Source organism: Xenia sp. Carnegie-2017, unplaced genomic scaffold, assembly GCF_021976095.1.
Source record: "Xenia sp. Carnegie-2017 unplaced genomic scaffold, XeniaSp_v1 HiC_scaffold_24, whole genome shotgun sequence".
Lineage (NCBI taxonomy): Eukaryota > Metazoa > Cnidaria > Anthozoa > Malacalcyonacea > Xeniidae > Xenia > Xenia sp. Carnegie-2017.
In genome coordinates, this window is record NW_025813487.1 from 14,701,395 (window position 1) to 14,716,787 (window position 15,393).

The 15,393-nt window shown below is 36.0% G+C and overlaps 2 long non-coding RNA genes across 2 annotated transcripts; one reads left to right on the plus strand and one right to left on the minus strand.

Moving 5' to 3' along the window:
* Positions 1–9,915: 9,915 nt before the first annotated feature.
* LOC124451934 lies at positions 9,916–11,734 on the minus strand. The gene is made up of 2 exons (XR_006950747.1): positions 11,441–11,734; positions 9,916–10,213 (listed from the first exon to the last, which is right to left on the minus strand). It is a non-coding gene; the product is annotated as an uncharacterized LOC124451934 (long non-coding RNA).
* Positions 11,735–13,434: 1,700 nt separating this feature from the next.
* LOC124451936 lies at positions 13,435–15,130 on the plus strand. Its single transcript, XR_006950749.1, has 2 exons — positions 13,435–13,506; positions 14,858–15,130. It is a non-coding gene; the product is annotated as an uncharacterized LOC124451936 (long non-coding RNA).
* The last annotated feature ends 263 nt before the right edge of the window (positions 15,131–15,393 follow it).

The following is a 15,393-nucleotide window of genomic DNA, read 5'->3' on the forward strand; positions in this document are numbered from 1 at the left end:
TATATGTACATTACTTGTTTTCTAAGAAGATGAAACCTGTCTGACAAATGAAGGAACAAATAAGTTTGCAGTTACAATTAACATTGATTTTCTTACTTGCAATGGGATTGTTATGTTGCAACTTTTATGTCTTCCAATTGTGTTTTCTCCTATTTTGAAGATATGCTAACTTGAATTAATCATTTGAAATTATTTCATGCAAATCTTCTGCTCTAACACTATTCAAAAGAAACTACAGATGCATTTTGTGGCCACATTTTTCCAAACTATGTTTGTAGTCTAATCTGACAAGCGGCATTTACTTTAAATTCTAGAAATAATCAAAACATTTATGAATTACATCTTATTTGTACACAATATTCACCTTCATAAACAGGAAACAAAGTCTTTGGAAAATCTCCAAATGATTCAACTTGCAGAAATCCAACCTAGATTTTAAAATAATCACTATTTCCTAAATCATTTGGTAGTTGTTCACATAGATGTTAAAATGAAATCAGATTTATCATGGTGAAGCAAATCATATCCCAAACTGGAATGTTTTTATTGTGTATCCAAGATCTCACTGGTACAATTTTCCGCTAAGGGGTACCAGTGCAGGAAATTGCCCCACATAGTGAAGCGAGATGGATCCTGGTCAGGCAGGATCAGCACGCATTAACCAGATATTAACACTATCTGTCCATCAAAATATCTTATATGTATCATGTATGGTCAATGTTAGTTGCAGTACAAGCAATAAGCAATACAAGTCACAATGTTGCAGTACAAGCAATAAGCAATACAAGTCACAATGTTGCAGTACAAGCAATTAGCATAACAAGTTACAATGTCACAACCATGAAACAATACATGGTTTGCGTATGTTTCATCCAATGCACAACAATCCCATTTGAATGATAATTGCCATCAACAGCATGCATGGGCACCATTCATAACCTCCAAACACCTACCGTCTTTTTCACGTCGAAGTCTTTTTCCTCATCGTCGTCAAGATCCAGAATTTGAGTGGCATCCATAAGATTACCAAATTGATGAAAATTCTGAAGTAATATATAGTAGTTTGTTGGGTTTTACATGCAGAAAACCATTCAAATACACATGCAATTATAACAATTTTAATTATAAATCTCATACGTCATTTTAACTTTACAAACTGGCGCCTAGCGCCCGTCGCATTTCAACACTGATCTCCTCTTTCAGTGCTCCGGAGTGAGCTCAAGAGGTGTCAACGTATCAACAGTAGGAAGAGGGATAATTATTATTTAGAGGGAAACCTTGACAATATTGTCAGTTTGTAAAGAGATGAAATGTAAACTTACAACTTTAGGCTGACATCTCTGGGTGTATTTCAAAAAAAACATCCCATCCCTTATAACGTTATTTACTCCTCTAAACTACACCTAACTCATCCCACCTATCTTATTTTGGGTGGGGACCAGTTAGGTTACTCATCCCACCTATCTTATTTCGGGTGGGGACTAGTTAGGTTACTCATCCCACCAATCTATGACAACACCTTCTCCACAGAAGTGATTGGTTCAGTCCACTTGCAACAAATTTTTGCAAAACCAAAGAAACACACACGACAACTAGCTTCTCAAACCAAACCGTTCATCTCTGAAATATTGAAACTCATTTGTGCCACCAACTCCAAGATCAAGTTCTTAGTTTTCATTGAAAATTAATTCTCTGAACGTGCATATTTAAATCAAGCAATCGCCGTCAGCTTCTCCACAGGAAATCAAAACCTTGAGCTTGTCGAAAATTGCTCCTTGAAAAGAAGAGGTCGAATTATGACATGTCTGGCGTTGTCATCACTTGACGAAACGTCCATCCTATTTTTCATCGTGCTCTCCTCACTATTTCTTGCTTGTGGCAAACTGAAACGAGATAACTGAAATGAGTTAACTAAAACACGGGTTTGGAAAATGTCAACCCGCCAGAGCAGATGGCAAAAAGAGTCAAAACAAAACGCACAACTGGGATTAAAATAATGCCCACAGTTTAAAAATATCATTTCTCGGAATGTTGATGTTCTAAATTATAGATTTTGTAATGAAATTTGCGCCACGCTCTTTGACTTACTTGAACGAAGATAAATTTGAAATTAGCAGCTTCTTTGCCATTGTCCAAAATCAAACGAAATCTTTATAGTCCATCGTAACGACACGTTCAAATATTGTCTTGGTGGGCAATCAATTTGATGTTATATCCACAAGACATGGATGGTGTGGTAATCAACTTTTGATGTCCAATCCACAAGACATGGATGGTGTGGCAATCAACTTGATGTCCAATCCACAAGACATGGATGGTGTGGCAATCAACTTGATGTCCAATCCACAAGACATGGATGGTGTTGCAATCAACTTGATGTCCAATCCACAAGACATGGATGGTGTGGTAATCAACTTGATGTCCAATCCACAAGACATGGATGGTGTGGCAATCAACTTGATGTCCAATCCACAAGACATGGATGGTGTGGCAATCAACTTGATGTTCAATCCACAAGACATGGATGGTGTGGCAATCAACTTGTTGCTCAATCCACAAGACATGGATGGTGTGGCAATCAACTTGATGTCCAATCCATAAGACATGGATGGTGTGGTAATCAACTTTTGATGTCCAATCCATAAGACATGGATGGTGTGGCAATCAACTTGTTGCTCAATCCACAAGACATGGATGGTGTGGCAATCAACTTGATGTCCAATCCACAAGACATGGATGGTGTGGCAATCAACTTGATGTTCAATCCACAAGACATGGATGGTGTGGCAATCAACTTGTTGCTCAATCCACAAGACATGGATAGTGTGGCAATCAACTTGATGTTCAATCCACAAGACATGGATGGTGTGGCAATCAACTTTTGATGTTCAATCTACAAGACATGGATGGTGTGGCAATCAACTTGTTGTTCAATCCACAAAACATGGATGGTGTGGCAATCAACTTTTGATGTCCAATCCACAAGATATGGATGGTGTGGCAATCAACTTGATGTTCAATCCACAAGACATGGATGGTGTGGCAATCAACTTGATGCTCAATCCACAAAACATGGATGGTGTGGCAATCAACTTGATGTTCAATTCACAAGACATGGATGGTGTGGCAATCAACTTTTGATGTCCAATCCACAAGATATGGATGGTGTGGCAATCAACTTGATGTTCAATCCACAAGACATGGATGATGTGGCAATCAACTTGATGCTCAATACACAAAACATGGATAGTGTGGCAATCAACTTGATGTTCAATTCACAAGACATGGATGGTGTGGCAATCAACTTTTGATGTCCAATCCACAAGACATGGATGGTGTGGCAATCAACTTGATGCTCAATTCACAAGACATGGGTGGTGTGGCAATCAACTTGATGTTCAATTCACAAGACTGGGATGCCAAACAGAAGGAGCAGTAATCTATAAACAAAAGTTTTTAAAGCATCTGTAAAGTTTGCATTTTAAAAATGAGCGGTGTAGCCAGCCTGTGTAAGTTTGATCGTGTTGTGTAAATATTTAGGTGCTAGCTTACTGTAATAAGTTTCCAACAAAATAATTAATGTTAGTGATCTGAAATTGACATGGGATGAAAACTAAGCCTTTAGGTTGACTGAACCACAGAAGAAGTCAATAAAAGGACGCCCGTATTACCTCTAGAAGTCAAAAATAGCAAACCTCAAAATCAGCATTAAAAAGTGGTTTGATTTCCCTTTAATTTCAAATACAGTTATTGTTTATTCACTGACTGTTAGGAAAGTCATTTTTTAAGCGACAACCGACTCCATGATCCCATTCTTTACATGGCATGGATAACAAATCATCGTATCGTTAATGTTGTGTGTAATTATTAAGGAATTGTTCATTTAGCACTTGTAATAAATCATCCAGAGGGCATTTTTATGTGTGGTGTTTACTAAAGCATTTTTGATGTCAAGGTCTTAATACCTTACATTCACTACAACATAATACACACTCCAGGTATAATAGCGTACTGTGAATATATTTTACATATCCAACGATATACATGCTGTATATCATATATAGCGAATAACATAATGTAGTGTACAACAGTGTCTTTAGTTGTACAATATACACACAGTGTACAATATAATTAGAACATACAGGTAGAAAGATGTTGACGCTAGAAGTGGCAGGCAAGACGCCTGTGTGAAGAGCAAAAAGGAGATACATAGATACTATGAAAGAGAATATGCTGAAGGTACTTTTTAATCACATACAAATCTCCATAAAACAGAGTTGATCGTTGGATTAATAACAAAACTACTTTCATTTCACAGCATGGCCATGACAATGAATGTACATGCTCTTCAATTCTATAGTCCATTAAAGATAATCGTGTTCAACACCAAAAGCAGACCGACTAAGCCGGAAATCTCCAGAGCAAAAATGGAACACCCCCCAGAAGGACATTTTTCGAGAAAACGATTTTGGCCTCTTCGTCAACGACGTAACGATAACCTTTAGCGTAAACCGTCTGCATATTTATACTCCCACAAGGTACATTCTAAAGGAATACCATTATTTACTTCTTTAGAAATCTTTTGTTCTCAAGTGAACACAAAAATATTTGCATAATGGAGTAAAATGTTGCGCTGGCTACGTTATTAATGATAATGACAATGTACGCAATACTGATAGACATTGACCTTCCCACCGAGTGCAGACATGCTAGCCAATAATAAATATCTTTCAACTCAGTCTTTTAATAAGCAAGATCGCGAGCAATTTAAGATAAGGTGTTTAATTAATGTTTCTAATTATTTGACGGATTTTTGCATGAAAATTAAGATGAAGAAACACGAAATGTCGATGAAAAGTAGCCAAAAAAACAAAAGCCATAAAAAAATTCAGACAGATTAAGGGAGATTTAATTCCAAGACGAACTCTGGCCGGAAACCACGTGACTTTATCCAGTTACAGGTAAGTGTAATTTCGAGCCTGCGTCGATAAACTTTAATCCAGTTAAAAGCAGACATGTTTTTATGGTCAAGTATGAAAATCTAATCCAAATCGACGTAATAAGTTCATTTAAGACTTATTTTCAATATTAATCGCATCTTTCATGAAAAAATCTAAGAACTTTCCGCGATGTGCAATTAATTGACACCTTTGCAACAGTTAATGAGATCTACACATTAAAACTCAATGCAAATAAAGACTTGGAATGGAGAAGCAATTTTCACTAAAACGTTAATGTTTGTTTCGTATTTTAGCATTATCAAAGGTATAAAAGATTTTGAGATGAACATACCGAATAACACGATGACAAAGAAAGATACGGACATCTCGCTGACATGCAACTTTTTAGTTAGAATGTTATTGTGTATAAAAATACAATTTAATTCATTATAGAATAGATGCATTAATATAAAATCATAACCAAAGTATATATATTATTATTCTACCCGAGAAACCTTCATTGTCCTATGACACGAGAAATAAATGAAACTTTAAAAATTATTGCAAAACTGAAAAGTTTAGTAAATCATTTTTACCAATCTATACTCTTAAATTATATTTTATTTGAACAATTTTATCTTTTTCTTAATCTATATATACCTACGTCGTAAGATATCTGTGGTAATTTAGGCGTTTTTTTTCTGGTTACCAAAGCAGATATTTTTAGGAATTAATTAAAATTCCTAAAATTCAACTACACCTCTATAGCTTTGACGAAGTACGATTTCATAGCCGTAAACTCCTATGACAGAAAACTTGTAACGCTAGAGATTTCTTTAGTGATAAATTTTCTAAGCTTGCACAAAAAGATGAAAAACCGAAAAAAGCTCCGAATTTACCATGATGTAAACAAACTTCCGTAACTTAACGTAAACACTCAAACACTAAGTGTGACGCGATACATTTTAAGTCTAGCCACGAACGGACAAGTTTTAAGAAGTTGTTGAAAGGGTTTTCAATAATAGAGTAGCATTAGTCATTGACTGTAAAGCTGCTTAGCAATTTCACCGTGCATTTATGATTTACCGCTATATTGCTCGTTAAGAAGTTTATCCACCTATCTGACGAGTAATGCAGGGGGCTGAAAACGATGACATTTAAACCAATTTAAACAGATAACACATTTGAATTCGGACGTCATCTCCCACCTTCAAAAGACTAAGGACGCTTGTAAATAACTATAATTGGTTTCGCGAAGGCTACGAAGTGAAATTACATGAAAAGAATGTGTTATATCAATAACTGACTTAAGTCTTGAGTTTGCATGTTTCGAGTACACATGTGTATTACGTTCACCTTAACACTCCCGCATTACGTAATACACTTGTAAGTGTGGTGTATGTGCAGGAGGGAAACAAAGAGTTTGCATGTTTCGAGTACACATGTGTATTACGTTCACCATAACACTCCCGCATTACGTAACACACTTGTACGTGTGGTGTATGTGCAGGAGGGAAACAAAATGTTTTCAAAGGAAATTAAATACTCAAAATGTCGTATCACTTTCAAATGAGTGAGTTGTTGTGACCAAATATTAATAATCGAGCTTTCGTATTTTCACCACGAACACCAAAAGGAAATGCTTCTCTTGTCGCGATAATTACTTTTTCCGTCAATTGGATTCTCTCCTAGCTAAAACTATTTTAAAACTATCAAATGCCAACAGCTTTACACACGGATGTGGATTTCACAAGGAAACCGCGACAATAATATAAGTGGTCATAGAAATGATAATAATAACAATCATAACAACAAATAATACGACCTTGACATTTGGACAACGTGTCGTGAAAATGCGGAATGGAAAAAACCTGCAAAATTTGACAGCAGTGTGTGGGGACGCCCACGTTGGTCATAAACAAATCCATCAGTATTTTCTATATCGCCTAGTGGGCATAAATACTTCAATTTTAGCAGAATAACTACGATGTGAAAACATTGCTGGAAGACATGGACTATAGTAGCATGGAGCTACAACGTTATGTCTCAGTTAAAGAGAACATGCTACATCACATAACATGGTGACATACATATTATACATTATTCCCTAGATGCTTATCTACCATTCTTGTACAACCCCCACGCGTCGTCAAATTCGAATATTCAGTTTCACGTGTTCAAGTAATGAATGACATGTGACAGTTTTCTGACTTCACAATGGAAAAAATTTATGTCAAAGAGATGATTTCTGCGTACATTTTTTATTAGTCAAAGTTAGTTGAGTACAGAAATGGTAGAAGGAAAGTCTTTTTTCGACTTTCGCTTTTGTCGATCGATGCGCATGCGGTTTGCCAGTAACAGACTAACAGTCAACGTGGAGAATTCTAGATTTTAGAATGATACCCACGTTTGATGCTAGATAAGATATGATCGATTAAGAAAGCACGACAAGAAGTTTTTGGCTCTTTTTTCCTTAACTAAGTAAGAACACCAACCGTGCTGAACATGTTGCATGAAATAGGCGACACACACCTTAGTACAAAAACCCTCTAGCTCCTATTTAAAAGACTGGTACGAGCTCACTTTCACTATATAATTGTACAACGGAAGTCAAAATCATTGAATATTGTTGTTCAGTATACACAATAACCCACCACAATAAATCACTAAATACTGGTATATTTAAAGTCAAAATTATATATGTATATATATATATATATATATGGTAGCTCATATATTGTAGCTCTATATAAATTGTAGCTCTAAATTGTACCTAAGTATACATCCTGTATATCATGTATATGTCCAATGTAATACCATGGTTGCCTCCATGTCCATTGTTCAAGTAAGTTCAACGAATAACGTATTTGCCAAATTAAAATTCAAAAAAATTCTAAGGTTGTATTACAAGAAATACGACCTTGCACATCATCTATACTGGTAGCATTACAAACAATCCCGAATTTTGAGCTTGAAATCAGAAAAACTACAACAGAGCATCCCCTAAAGTAGGTGAAGTAGCTACTAAAACTTTTACTCAACCTCCCTAGGCTTTCGAGTATACATTTAATCAAGTCCTGAGAACGACTGTTTTTGTTGTTGTTGATTGACGTTTCGACAACCTTAGCGGTAGTCATCTTCAGAGTCAAAAGGACGATCATCATTTACAAACATATAACGATACTCCAGGGTTCAAACCATTTACTTTATACATTTAATCCTTAACCACCCTCACTACCATCGTTTTACTCATAATTACCACTGAAGTTTAGGTCGAATGATTTCTTCGTGCTTCGTGTGCCATTCAATGGCGTAGCCAGCAAGCAAATTTGCACTTGCTATGCAAATTTTTCTGTGTTGACTCGCTATAGAAACAATATATTTCCAAAGACTTATTTCATCTTTCGTCAAGGATGAAATCGAGACAGACATTGGAAAGGTTGTACCCTTTTCTTTTAATTTGTCTCAAAATGTAATGTGTAATTTTTTGTACTCTTTCTTGGGCTGACCTCGAAAATAACTTTACAATACGTAAAATAACAGGGTTATGGAGCAGCAAAATATCACCATTGGTGTAAGCAGCCAGGACAATGCGACAAACTTTATAAAAAGTCTTATATGTTCATAATAATTTGCTGAATGCTGTTTGAGTGAGACAGGATTGCTAAAAATGGCAATTTTATGAATTATACGACCGAGATATCTATGGCAACTTCTAATACAGTTCTCGTACCAGAGATTGCTCCAAGAGAATCGTGTATACATTCTCTGTAATTTTCCCAATTATGACCGCCCCGCTACTGCTGACATAGCTCAATCAGGCCAAACAAACACTGGCGGTAATTAACAAATAAAGCAGGAAACATGAAATAAATTGAATGAAACTATTGACGCCATCGTATTCCAACGAGTCGTGGCCACCATTGTAAAATCACTTTTCTTCAATCGTATCTCTGCTTGACGGAGCTCCAGCCTGTAGCTGTTACCATGGTGAATGATTTTCATGGTGTATTACACTAAATTCGCTCCGAATTCGCTCATCACGACATCTTCTATTGCTTTAAAGGAGTAACTGTTTGGAGTAAAAGCTTATTAGTTAATAGATTTAATCTATTTGTTTACACTTCTGACAATGAGCGATATTACTACCTTTAAATGCAAAGAAAATTTAACCTGCTACGATAGTAATCCGGTGTAGTGTAAACGGGAACTTAGTTTTCAGCTTCACTTCATTACTTGATGCACATGTTTGTTTGGGTGTTGGGTGATTGTTGTTTTCTTTTTCCAGAGGTATAATCTTGTATGGAATGGCAATAGGATCGCTGCCTTTCAGGCAAGTAACAAACAGTGACGGACACTAAAGTGGAGGCGAGCCATGGTTGCATAAAATATCTTATTTTCTGGGACCACACTATATCTTTATCGTTGGTGTTTTTGCATTTCTTTGAAAAATTGAATATCGGCAATACATTGAACGTGTCAATGTTGGGGGAAACTTTTTACGACGCTCCCTTTTTCAGTTCTGATGTCTTCAGGGGACATTTTGTCATATTAGGTAAAATTGGCGGCATGGAATACTCCGTCTGAAAGTCAAACTTCTCACGAGCTTGTAGGCATTAAGAGAAAACAATATAATCAGTCAACGGTGTTCTCATTATCTTTTGTTTCTATTAATGCTTTCGGCACATGAAAGGTTCGACGCTTCAAAAGAACTTTGCACGAGTTCCTAATTGCGCGAGAGCGAAGTCACGCAAATTGATTTTAACCGTAAAGGCCTGCAATAGCAGATGAGGCAAATGGAGGAGAAAGATCCCTGCGATATTTTACACACTATAGACTCCGAACATGTTACTACAATTTAAAATTATTAGTAATATCAAATAGTAAGTGTAAAATGTAAGTGACATTTTAGTAGGAAGGGGGAGGGGAAGGAGGGGAAGCTCTGCACCCACCAAAATAAATCTTTACTAATGTGTTATCAAGCCTGTCGGTTTAAAGATATAATTTTTTGTTTCAAATGAAATCGGTGTACATATAACAAAATCGAACAACCTTGAGAGCTTATATAGAATTAGAGACATATGGCAAAAAAACACAGGTTGGTCTTGATGAACACCAAAGAGTTCACACTGCTCGTTTTATTCGTCTTGATGAACACCAAAGAGTTCACACTGCTCGTTTTATTCGATAAAATTGATATTTCAAGGCCTGTACAATCATCCGAGTATCACTTCAGAAGCAAGGGACAACAAACCAAATCTCCTCATTGAACGCTATCACAGAAAATATTGACAGAGTTGAGCATTCTTTCACCTTAGGTGATTAATACAAATAATAAATGATCTGAGTAAGATTTAGTTTTTGTGATAAATTCACGACAAAGACTTGAATTGAGTAATATAACCATATTTCAACGGTTTCGTTGTTGTTTTTTTATACGCATCAGCGTTATTATAGGCTGAGAAATGAAGGAATATTTTGTCATATTATGTATAACAGTATGTGCTTAATATAATACAGCTGTAGAGTCTGTGTAGTTCACATATAGTTGTGAGTGTGGTAATTCTTTCGGCGATGACGGTTTACAACAATTACAACAACATGTGAACGCGGAGTGTTGTAGAACAGTTGGAATGTATCGCCGATGAAATTACAACAATTACAACTAAATGTGAACGTGGAGTGTTGTAGAACAATTGGAATGTATCGCGGATGAAATTACAACAATTACAACTAAATGTGAACGTGGAGTGTTGTAGAACAATTGGAATGCATCGCCGATGAAATTATAATAATTACAACTACATGGGAACTGGACTTAAGTGAAAATAGACTTGTTATACCTTCCACCATTTATCTTTTGATAAATATATGAACTGTTTTAACACTCAAAAACTACAAATTAAAGAATATATGTATAGGTATGTACATTATATCAATACATTCATGGTTTATTTAAAATATATATCATAAACTATTTTATAAATAATTATTATATAGAAAAAAAAACATATTCTGCATAAATTGAAGAAGAGAAGATCAAAACGAAATTCGATCAGAATACACAGCAGACAAAAAGTCCATTTTGAAGTGGATATTTGAGAAAGACAAAAGACAATTATGTAACAGTAATATTTGCTATGTATTTAGAATAACTATACTTATACTTTATAATACTCTTTGTACTAATATACTCTTAGATATATTTGGATTTCAAAACACCTCGACAATCCCATGGAAATTCACTGCATAGCATTGCCATAGAGGTATTTTAAATTTGAGAATGAGCAGCTATAATGATTTATTTGACAAACTCTCGATCCACAACTGACTGCGCCACTTACAAATTAAAAATTTGACATGTGGAATATTGATCCGCCTACTCACACCAAAAACGTCTACAATTAACACAGTCATTACATGAAAAAGAAAGCAGAAAATTTGATAGTACCATATTGCCATTGTCGCCATGTTGTAAACGTGGGATTTTTTACACTTACTTCATTCATAAAAAGCCCATCTAACTAACAAGAATTCCTTCGTTTCCGTTCTTCCTCCATGCAAGATCTCGTTTCACGGTTATTTAGAGCAGTCATGTCAGAAATGGTAATAATGACAAACCTTGATGTTAGTTATAAATTACGGTTCATTAAAATATATATCTTATAGATCGCATGATTGGGCGATATGCTGAACGGTTTCAAATCTGTACATTTCTTTTCATGCCCTTGAACGCATATTTGCATGTACGTCACTTATATTATACATTGTAAGTGCACCCTTAAGTCGATATGTACAGCTCTCACGACATAAAAAGTGACATAGTTTAAAAAAATACCGGGAACTAGATCACTTTCGTGCTTTTCCATATCGATTAAAAGTATCAAAAGAGGCTTCTCCAAACCAAACAAATATAAGCATCATTGAAAATAAAACATCTCAGAACATTCTACTTTGAGGTGGTCAAAATGTCGAGAGTCGTGAGCATTGTAACCTTGGCCTACTAAGCTTCGTTGAGCAATGAGCGCACATTAGCACTGCATAAAGACCGCTTCATCGATTTGAATAGTATATATTCGTGCTTACGGTATGCACAAAGTTACATTCAGCAGGTGTTAAATAAAAAAATTGAAGTACCCTAAAAACAAGTGCGCATGAACAGACAAGGTGCAAATTATTCATTTGCAAAACTTGTAGCACACTAAAGATTTTAAACAACAATTTCTTGAGCAAAGAAGTTCTAACATCTACGAGCTATTTTTGCCAGTTGGTTCAGCGAACACTTTTCATAATGCGTTTGACATGTCGGTGTTAATCTTTTATAAAGCGTGCGTGTCGGTTCACAATAATTTGATTAAAAAAAAACGAAAAGCGCTCAATTTTAACGATATTCATTGTTTACGGATCCAACAATGCAAATAAACAAAAACAAAAGAAAACTCGGTCATACGCGTTCAAGAAACGCATTTTAAAAGAAACTTGAACATGCCCTGTTTCGTAACACTCGCTATATTCGCACTTTACTTTTGAGTTTCTATGGCTCAGTCCCTTGATGAATTTACTCATGAGCGAATCAATTTTGCATTAGCGTATCTATGAAGTTTTTCGAAAAATTTCCTACGTGTATACTTCTCAGAAACATCTAGTAGTATCCACTGAGTACACTCGTAACTACATGGCAAATACTGATTATCAACACATAGCAACTGCTCCCACGCAATTTCGCATCATTACAGAAGATATCTTCATATGTGATTTGGCAATATCTTCAGAACGTATTGATAAATGCATGATATACTCTGCCATGGCATATCTAAGAAAACTTCACGAAATAATGACGACAATTGCAGTGACACACATGACGTATAATGTAAAACAGGAATTCTCGAATGATTTTCTAGAGGAAACATTTATGGGAAGAAAGTGTTCTCGGAGGAGTAAAAGTGCCACTTATAAATATGGCAATACTTAGTACAATCGAGTGAAAACTATTTTACCGTCCACGAGTATCGAGAGAATCTAAATATTTTTCTGTAAACATATGCAAACTTAAAAGGAATCATTATCAGTAGTTTGAAACAGATGTCCAAATTATAAAATATTCAATTCGAGCTTGTTCTGTGATTAAGATACCTCTTGTATACCTAATATTCTCTTATGCGGAAAACAGCAATGAAACAGGGGAGGTGGGGTGAGGCAGATATATTTACATTATACATGTTGTATAACGTACATAGCTATTTCCCTCGATACTTGATGTCAAAATTGTATATTACATTTGTCATAAAAGATTAACTGAAGATATGTCGCAACTACACACGCACCTTTCACGGGAAATGATGCATCACCTTCCATTGTTATTGAATCGTGCCATGACAAAGTCCCTCATTACAGCCGTGCAGAGTACTCCTGATTGTCAATAGGGAAGCATAAAGGCCGCGAGAATGGTGGACTGGAACGGAGCACATCTGAAATCAAAGTGGCCGCATAATGAGAGAGAAGCGATCATTCGAATGATGTCAAGTTTGAGTCGATACACAGAGAACTATTATGAAAACATTAAGAGGTAAGTTTTGTGCATGTGCGTAAAATTTCATCATAGAACATGTACAAGTGTATTCGATAACCACTCGTGAACGCCGCTTCAACTACGCATGTATTGACAAAATGTTCGTAATGCTTTCGATGTATTTCAAAAGTTCCATTCGGAATGCTACGGACATACATATCTGCAGAGATGTTTTAGTTTTGCTCTAAAGTACACGGAGTTCCGCACTGTATTGTATCGTATCGTTGTGACGCATCGCACTATCCAACAACTTCTATACACAAATGAGGGTGTAATTTTATTGCTCGGGGTGAAATACTATATACTGCCGGATATGTACTTTAAGTGACTTGTTGTAGAGAAGACTTATACAATATATATGCTCTTTGCGAGAAGTTTCAAGCATAAAATTTAGGCCAATTTATCGGATACAATGAACTCTCGGTGACCGACTTCCGACAGTTCGAAATGTTGTGACTGAGTTTTGATTTGTAATTCCGACACTTGCTCGCGAATTGCTATTTCCATGGCAAAATACTGCGCATGTTTCGGCTACGAGGAGGGCATCATGTACGAGCGGGTCCTTTATGTTTCGCGAGGTTTATTTATGGCTCATTCACGATCAAAGCAGTATCTTTGAGTTTGGTAGCCATCAGCTGCGATGGATGAAAAATTTTGAGAATTGTGATTAAGACTGCCATCATTGAACGAGAAAATCACGTTTCCATGAACTCGTGTAAGCATTGTAACTCAGCCAGGTTAGTGTCTTGTTGAAGAACATAGTACAGTACAACGTCTCCTATCTCGTATTCTTTTGGCATTGATAGCATCTAGTTAAGCAACCTCCCTGTACTATACGTGTTCAAGCAGCAGGCCATACATCGAAGAAAACGAGAAGGAAATTCGGTGATTAATATATCAAGGGCTATAAGGAACGAGTGCTCGAAATGTTGTCTCCTCTCAACTAAATAAACACGAAACCAAGCGATGATTGCAGTATTTCAGACCTTGCCTCACAAGGTTTAGAATAAACAGATTACAACGAGCAATCCAATTGGAAGAACAGTGAGACGAAATCGTGGTAAACAACCAACAGCGACAAAGCAGCCATTCAAGTCAATTAGGTCGATCAGAGAAGTGCTTCAAGACATAAGTTACCTTGATTGAAAACACTGCTCGAAGTTGTAATTTTTTTGAGAGTTTTTATCACTCCAGCGTTCCCTAACTGTTGACATTTCTTACTACGAGGTGAAACGACGATTATTCGTTTCCCGAATTCACAGAGAAAGAAAAAAGCTTGATCAAATCTGTTTTAAAGGTGCCTGAATTTACTCACCGTCGTTCTCATGAATTGCTTTATATCTTTAAGGTAAGTCCACGTCAGAATCACGCTTCTTTATTTCTAAAGAAGGGATCGTTATTTGATTATGATGTTTTGTACCGAAACGAATTGTACCTCGGCATGTGATAGGAGTTGGTTCTTGGTTGCTGAATGCCTTCAAGATTAGCGTAGTCCATGATGATGTATGATATTTTACTGTATAAAACCGCTTTCTAAACTCTGCTAGTCACAGTATTATTTGTAAACAAGGCAGTTTGCAAGAATGTATTAAGAAACAGACAAATAAAAATGTAACTTATACAGGGAAACTACGGATATAATCATACCAAACACAATTTTGTTTTTATAAATGGCACTCTATCACAGCAATTTACACAAACGTTGACCAAAAAATACGGACGCTTCAGCTATAATAATTTGCTACTTTTATGCCGTGTAAACGGGCAAATGGTTCATAGCGAAGGGTAGCTAAGAACTGAAACAAATTTTATACATATCCAGATAAATGTAGAATTTTCTATGTAATTTAACCAAACCCCACCGCCCAACTATGTATTACGCAC